Raw genomic sequence first — 8,611 nt, 5'->3', positions numbered from 1 at the left:
TTTCAGATGGCAGCTCCTAATGGTGGGTGTTCCACTCACTGACCCAACCTGATATTTTGGGATGTGGTCGGGGTTGTCCAGGTTTTCTCTCCCCTGGACAAGAAGCAGGATGAAGGACTCCACACTGGTCTACTATTAATGTGAGTACTTACCTTTGTTGTTGATATTTACCTGGGGATTTTTATTTGATTCATAACTTAGTTATTAATGTCATATATGTAAAGTGAGCTCTGAAGTATATATTCTTTTACTTATATGATCAAAGTTTTGTGCCTCTAGATTAGAAAAAGGCATCATATTTATCCCCTTTAAGTGGTTGTTTGGAATTACTAATCACCCAGGATAGCGTATCAATATGGAAAGTGTCGACAGTTTATTCTTCTAACTAGTATCAAGTGAAACATTTGCTCAGGACAATGAAGGATACAAAGTTACATTCTAAATTGAATCCCTAAGTTCAAAATAAAGTTTCTGTATGGTCATTCTACTGACAAATTTGCTGCCATTCTGAAACGCACAGAATCTGCTTTGGAAAACGGGTTTGCTGGGAGTCAGTATTTTCCTGCAGGATCATGTGGCCTGTCTCTGGTGGTTGGCTGCCTAAGAAGTAAAGAAAGAGAAAGCACCAAGGAAAATCAAGGATAAACTAGAAGGTTACACCCTATGGTCCTTCCCTCCTCTGCCCCCTGTTGCTTTATTTCTCAATCCTCACTTGAGAAGCTGGCACTAACTGAAATAGACGTTGTTTGTATAGATAACTCTAATAATTTGTCACAGTATTGTCAGCACAGAGCAAATTTTAGTGAAAGAAAGCTTCTTGTAAAACACCTCTCCTCCCACTCCACCCACACATCAAAATACCTTGTTTTTGACACATAGAAATGGGACTTCAATCGGGTAATAAAATATAGACCCACCAAGCACTGTTGTGTCCTTCCTTTTCCTTTCTTCTCTTAGCCCCTCTGTCCCTGTCTATCTCTGTCTCTCTATCTCTGTCTCTCTCTGTCTCAGTCTCCCTGTATCCTCTTCACTTTTTATATTTGAGTTTGCTGGTTTGTTGGGGAAGAGTAGGGGTGAGTAGATCTTAGGTGGAGACAGTAGTGATGAAAATCTCTAACTCCTGAGTGACACAGGTCAAATTTCTCTGTATGCTGGCAAAGAAACCCACGGTCACTGCCAAAACCACAGAGTAAAGTCTTTTAAAAATCCCCTCAGACAGTGATGTTTTAGAGTTAAGCCTTTTCATTTATATTTGGACAACCACCTGTTGACTTCTCCTGGAGCTAGTCAAGGGCGGATAGATGGTGGGAACCTGGAGCAGAATTAGCCCATTCAAAGGGATTGATACTCCCCTTTGAAGAGGCTGCCATTGTTTTCAAAGGAGCCTAGTCAAAGATCATAAGATCAAGCATGAAAAACAAAAAGGAAAGCCTTTACTTGGGGCAGGGTCTTTCCCTCCTCTTGTGATTATCACAGCATTCTCAGGCCATCCTTTTTAATCCAGGAATCGATTAGGGTAGTCTTTACAATGCATTTCCTAGTCCTGAAATGCAGAGTGGAGAGCCAGAGCAAACACAAAGGAGAAAATCCATGGCCAGACCTGCAGCTCCCCCTCTGCCTGCACGTATTCCAGGGACAGCTCTGCTCCTGCCATGGCGACGCAGGGGAGGATGAAGGCAAAGTGAAGCCAGAGAAAAGGGAACAGACTGCAAAGCATGCTTCACTTAGGAAAGTCTCATTTAAACCAAATCTCCAATTTGTGATCGGAAAGGTGACTGGTATAGGGTGGCATCTTTGGTGGGACGTGGAGAGTTCTAGGCATTGACAGACTCGTCTAATTTTCCAGGCTGCCCAGATCAAGCCACTTCACAAGTATTTTGTACCTACTGTGCTTTAGGCCCTATGGAAACTCAGTGTGAAACTCATCATAGATCCTGCCCAACTCAAAGTGTATGCTGTCTATTATCCTTAACGATCCCTAAAAGAGATAAGAAGACAAAACTCAAAACTGTACATCTGTGTTTAGATGAATAAAATATTCCAATGTCTCTCTTTGAAAATAATTTATTGGCCAATCCAATAGCATGAATATGTCCTGTATTTACCAGTGTAACACTTATTGTTTACCCCTACAGAACCAGGATTATGTGAAGGACTAAGAAGCATAGAGCAGTTTGGGTAAGAAAGCTAGTTTGCCCTCCTCCCAGGTGCACTGGGAGGTGCATGCCCAGCTACACCATTTACCACTTCCTTCTGTAGCTCCTCCTCCCCCAACCCCACAAGCCATTCACTTCTAAGCCATCTCTGGTCCCTGCCCCTGGTCAGGGACAGGAGCCCTGCCACAGCTTAGAATTCATTATCCTTTACTTTCACCCACACCCATCACAGGCAACTCCCCAACCCAGGCACCCAACAGGGCAGGGTGAGCAGGCTCTGAATTGGAGACTGGGGGATTAAAACCAAACCCAGCTGCCCTCAAAGTCAACACAGTCAGTCCTAAATTTGGGTGTCTATGAACTGCTATGGGAATATGGAGGGTATGTATTTGATTTTGTTGGGAGAGAAACGAAAACTTATGTAGTCCCAATTAAATACAGCATCAACTGCAACTAGACCTGAGGCAGAGCCAGAGCAGACAATACAGGATTAGGGCTTCATTGGCTCTAGGTTTCCCATTAGATGCTCAGTTCCTCAGATTTATTTTCAATTCCCCAATTCTAAAAGTGGCATTGGCTTCTGAAGGAGACAATGAACATACACGTCATTTCCACAATATAGCCAGTAGAACAGGTAGGCACTCCTCACAGAAGAGGAGAGTATATTTCCACCTGCCATTCCTTCCCACCTTTCCTTCACTGTCTCTTCCAGCCCAGTTTCTCAACTATATTTTCTTTTTTTTTTTTTTTAATTTTTTTCAACGTTTATTTATTTGTGGGACAGAGAGAGACAGAGCATGAACGGGGGAGGGGCAGAGAGAGAGGGAGACACAGAATCGGAAACAGGCTCCAGGCTCTGAGCCATCAGCCCAGAGCCCGACGCGGGGCTCGAACTCACGGACCGCGAGATCGTGACCTGGCTGAAGTCGGACGCTTAACCGACTGCGCCACCCAGGCGCCCCTCAACTATATTTTCTCTTCAGAGGGATTCCATCTCTCTATCCACCCTGAGGGCCAGTGCCAGATTGTTTGTTCCAAAAGGCCATGTACACCTTGACTCAGGCAGACTCTTACAGAAACAGATGGGCACGCTCAGGGTTTGCTGACAAGAATTTAATGAAGGGAATGTGCAGAATTAGAACAGGGTTATAGGGACCACCAAAGCATGATGAAGCACTTTGCAACTAACAAGAATAAGAAGCCCTTACCACCTTCAGATCTGCAAGGGCAAAGGGAGAGAGAGAGATGGTCTCTAATCTCATAAAAGCTACAGGTTTAGAAGAGGGGCTACTCCCCCCCCCCCCCAGAGCGGGGGCATAGAGAAATCTGACCACTTAGAAGCCATGCCAGGATGAGGAAAAGACCATAAACAGTCTAACCATTCTCTCTCCATTCCCCAAGTACTGTCTGCTGGTTGAACTCAACCAGACGCTGGAGGGAGCCCGGCTTCCTCCTAGAGCACTCTGTAGAGATTCAGTACCTGGGCACAGAGCAGAATTCAAAGGTCAGAGAATGGATCTGTGGGAGGGATCTATTTGCAAATAGAAAATAACCAAGCATTCAGCTACCATGAGATTGTTCAGAAACCTTCAATCCAATGGACATTTATTGACCATCAAAGATGCACATTAACCTAATAATTCTTCTGATTCACATCAGACCCTGAGTTTCTCTTACATACATTATCTCATTTACCCATTTTACACATGTTGAAAATGAGGATCAGTTAGATTATGGGTCTTGGTCAAGGCCTCACAGCTAATAATAATAGAGTCAGGATTTGGACTCAAGCGTTTCTGACCCCTAACTCCTGTTTACTCTAATTGGGGAAGACGCACCTGTGAGAGGTGACTGGTGGTATCCAGCAAAGGAAGAAGAGGGGAGATCTGATTATGTCCTTTAGAGGTTGACCCAGTTGGCTTCAAACATGTTGAGGCCATGAACTTAAGTGGGAAACCCAGGAGGGACCGATACATTTTGTGGGCACATGCCAAGTCTGAGGCCCCTAAAGTAAACAACCACTAGGTGTAGGTGTCTGTACACAATGTGGATACAGATCTGGAGTATCTGGAGGTCTCAAGTCCAGAAAGAAATGTTGATAGCCATGGGAATGGGGTAGTAGCTGATGCCTTGGGAGCAAAAGGTATCAACTAGAGAGGTTGCTGGTCAAAGATGAGACAGGCAAGGCCTTCCAAGACCCTTGCACTGAGCAGCTACTGCCTACTTATTGTACAAAATGCCCTTCTCCACTAGACCCCACACACTTCAACATTCCTTCTCACTTATTCCAGAGACAAACCAGCCTCTCTGGTTAAATTGGCCTGCAGTTCCCCAGCTCTTTCTCCTTTCCCACATTCTGGACCCTGTCTTGCCCGTGCCCCACTCCTCCTCTGCGAATGCTTTGACTTGGTTGATAGCTCGCTTTCTCCCCCGCTGATGGTTCCCCCATCTCTACCACACAGCACATGCTGTCTTACAGGGCTTGTGTCTCTTGTCTCCATCCCATATGGAGAATTAGATGCTCCAAATATGTCAGATGGGGATGGATCTAAGAAATGTTGATTCAATCACTTGCTTGTTTTGAAGGAGGCCAAACATCAACAAGGCCAACTTTTCTTGTCTGATCCAAATTAGCCCAACCAGTTTGTTGGAATAGTTTGTTATTTCTAAAACAGTACTCCAAACACAGTAGTGGTGGCATTATTAGAATGTATGGGTAGACTTCCAAAGGGGCTCTATGGAAGGGGACACTTTATTGGGTATATATTACAGTGGCTAAAGGCACGGTGGGCTTAGGAAGTCAGGTTGTCCATGTTCAAATTCTGGGCCTAGCACTAACTTCCTTGTAATTTGGGGCAAGTCATTTAATTTTTCCAAGTCTCTGTTTTCTGACTTGTAATAGTGGCATCTGTTTCATAGGTTTGTCGCACAAGTCAAATGAGATAGTGCTGTAGCCCTGGGCCTGACAGGTCATATAGGCCTTCATAAATGTTCAATATTGCTGTTATGACTACATTTAGCTCATAAAGTCTAGCTTATTAGACTAGAAGAAGCTGCACAGAAAATCTGGTCCAATCACTTCATTCATTGATGTAGAAATTGACGATCAGAGATCAGGCCATGATCAGGTGGAGCTCAGATATCACAAAACAAGGCCTGTATTCTTTCCTTTACTTCCCAGCATTGTTCACATCTGTGTATGATGGTTTATCACTGTAAAGACCCATGCTTTTACCTGTATTACAAGCAGTGGGGCAGAGTGATCTAAATCCATTTTAATGGTCTAAAGAAACACAACATTTATATTAAAAAATCCAAACTACCTTGATCAGATGGGAAAAAATACAATGAAATATTTAAGACAAATTTTCTTCTTTTATTATTTAAAAAAATTTTAAGTTTATGGATTTATTTTGAGAGAGAGAGAGAGCAGGGGAGGGGCAGAGAGAGGGAGAATCCCAAGCAGGCTCTAGACCATCAGCATGGAGCCCAGCACGGGGCTCAAACTCACAAACTGTGAGATCATGACCTGAGCCAGAACCAATAGTCCAATGTTTAACCAAGTGAGCCACTCAGGTGCCCCTAAGACAAATTTTCATAAAGCACAAGTTAGACTGGTTTGTAGTCACAAAAATCATTGCTGGTGATTCTAATTAATACCAATGCTTATGGGAATAATGAAAGCAAATATACGGAGAGAACACATGAAGTAGAAGTCATGGAAGTGTTTTGTGCATCACGGTTTTTTGTTTTTGTTTTTGTTTTTGTTTTAAGACCATTATCTATGTCACGGGAAAATACTTGTAATGAAAATGTCCACCTATAGGTGGCAAACTTATACTGCTAGCATTCTGTCCTTGAGCGTCCTTGCAAACAAAAGTCACTGGAAATGAAGTGAAAGTGAAATTCAAAGCAAGAAAACAAGAAACCTAAATGGATTCAGCAATAACATTCTCACATAAACTTACAATTTAAAAAAACCCACATAATTTCACAAAACAGTCGGATTCATCTGCAAAAAACACCTCATGGAATTGCACCAACTACATGTATTCAAAATATATTTCCAGAGTTGCTAATAACATAGCACACCCTAGCGTGGAGTGGAACAGACACACATTTCTCCCTTGAGAGCCCTGATAGCCTCGTGGCCTTTTACACGCAAAACACTTCCAGCAACAGCTCTCATTTACCCAGAGCTCTTGTCCCTGGTTTCACAGACAAGGAAACAAGCTCAGAGACACGGGGCAAGTGGTAGCTGAGACTGGAGCCCAGCTCCTTGGATTCCAAGTCTGTTCTCTTTCTGCCACTTTATGCTGCTTCCATCATAAGGCAGAAGGTGACAAAATGATCCAGGATTTGGGGATAAGACTAATTCTGTTTGGGTTTCTCTCTCAAAATGAACGACAGCTGGTCCCTTCTAGAGCCTTTTACAATAGAGTGGTCTCAGCTGCCCCAGAGCCTGACCCTTGTTCTGGCTAACCCCAACTCATTCCCTAACCACAGAGGACAGAGAGGTGTTTCCCAGATTGTGGGCCTGGGTTTCCTGAGACCTCCAAGGAAGATAGTAAAGAATCTAATTTATTAACAAGAAATAAATCCTTCTGTTCTACTTTAAAAAAAAAAAATCATTGTAAAAAATTCAATATTTTTTTAAAATATCTTTAAAAAAATTTTTTTAATGTTTATTCATTTTTTGAGAGAGAGAGCACGCAAGCAGGGTAGGACAGAAAGAGAAGGAGACACAGAATCTGAAGCAGACTCCAGGCTCAGCACAGAGCCCAATGTGGGGCTCGAACTCACAAGCCATGAGATCATGACCTGAGCTAAAGTCGGACACTTAACTGACTGAGCCACCCAGGTGCCCCTAAAATTCAATCTTTTTAAGTGTATTTAATTAGAATATTAAATGTCTAATTAAACATATAAAGAGAACAAACTCACTCATTGCTCCTTTCAAAAGTTTCCTACATACTATTCCAGACCTATTCCTGTGTATTTACATATATGCAGATATATAAGTGTGCATATAGAGCATTTTCTTTACCCGCTTCATATATCATTCTGCCACTTGATTTTTTTTTTCCATTTAACAATAGACCTTGGACAGCTTTATGTAGGTATGTCCCTTGGTTTACTGTAGAAGTTACAGTTTGGATGGACTGTGGTATATAATCCATTCCCCTACAGGCAGGTATTTGGGTTGTTTCAGCCTTTCACTATTACAGATCTGGGGTGAAATCCCTTTACACATGATGATGCACATGAATGAGCAAGTTTCTCTGAAGGATAAATTCCTAAAAATGAAAAATCTTTGGAACAAAGCATTTATACATCTAAAATTTTTATGAACAGCGTCAAATTGCTCCCTCACCCCCCACCCCACCACAAAGGCTGACCTGACATTTTTTGTTGACTCTTTCCGCTTCTTTTCTCTTTCTCTCTCATTAACTTTCTGTTCTCATCCTATACTCTGGGTCACATTTATCTGATATTCTAACTTCAACCTTGAAGTCTTCCTTCTCCCTCGTTCTTTCACATCCAATTCATCAGAAAGTGCCGTTGGATTTGCCTTCAAATATGTCCAAAGCCCCACCACTTCTTACTGTCTCCCCTGCTGTCACCTGGTGGAAGCCACCATCAGCTCTGTCCTGGATCCCTGCGGTCGCCTCCTACACTTCTCCCTGGTTCTGCTCTTGCCTCCTTCCAACTGTTCTCAGCACAGCAAGCAGAGATCCTGTTAAATCAAGTCAGGTCTGGGGCGCCTGGGTGGCGCAGTCGGTTGAGTGTCCGACTTCAACCAGGTCACGATCTCGCGGTCCGTGAGTTCGAGCCCCGCGTCGGGCTCTGGGCTGATGGCTCAGAGCCTGGAGCCTGTTTCCGATTCTGTGTCTCCCTCTCTCTCTGCCCCTCCCCCGTTCATGCTCTGTCTCTCTCTGTCCCAAAAATAAATAAAACGTTGAAAAAAAAAAAAATTTAAAAAAAAAAAAAAAAAAAATCAAGTCAGGTCTTTGCACCCCACTGCTCCACACCCCGCCACAGCTTCTGCACTCAGAGTGAAGTCCTCCCAGTGGCCTCTAAGCCCTGCATGATCTGCCCCTCACCTCTCTTCTCCCTCTTCCCACTCTGCTCTACTCCAAACACCAACCTTCTTACTATTCCATGAGCACTCCAGATGCCCCCACCTCAGGGTCTTTTTGCTCCCTCAGTCCCCTCCATCCAGACATCCACTTGATCAACTCCTTCTCCGTCAGGTCGGCTTAAGTTGCACCTTTGCAGCAAAGCCTCCTGCACTCTTTTTTTTTTTTTAAGTTTATTTATTTATTTTGAGAGAGACAGAGACAGCACAAGTGGGGGCGGGACAGAGAGACAGGGAGAGAAAGAATCCCAAGCAGGCTCCCTACTGCCTACAGCCTATGCAGAGCTCGATCGTGACCTGAGCAGAAACCAAGAGT

The sequence above is a fragment of the Puma concolor genome, chromosome B2 (assembly GCF_028749965.1).
Source record: "Puma concolor isolate L17-30 chromosome B2, mPumCon1.1.hap2, whole genome shotgun sequence".
Lineage (NCBI taxonomy): Eukaryota > Metazoa > Chordata > Mammalia > Carnivora > Felidae > Puma > Puma concolor.
The sequence above is the reverse complement of the archived record's forward strand: the minus strand, read 5'-3'. Positions refer to the sequence as shown.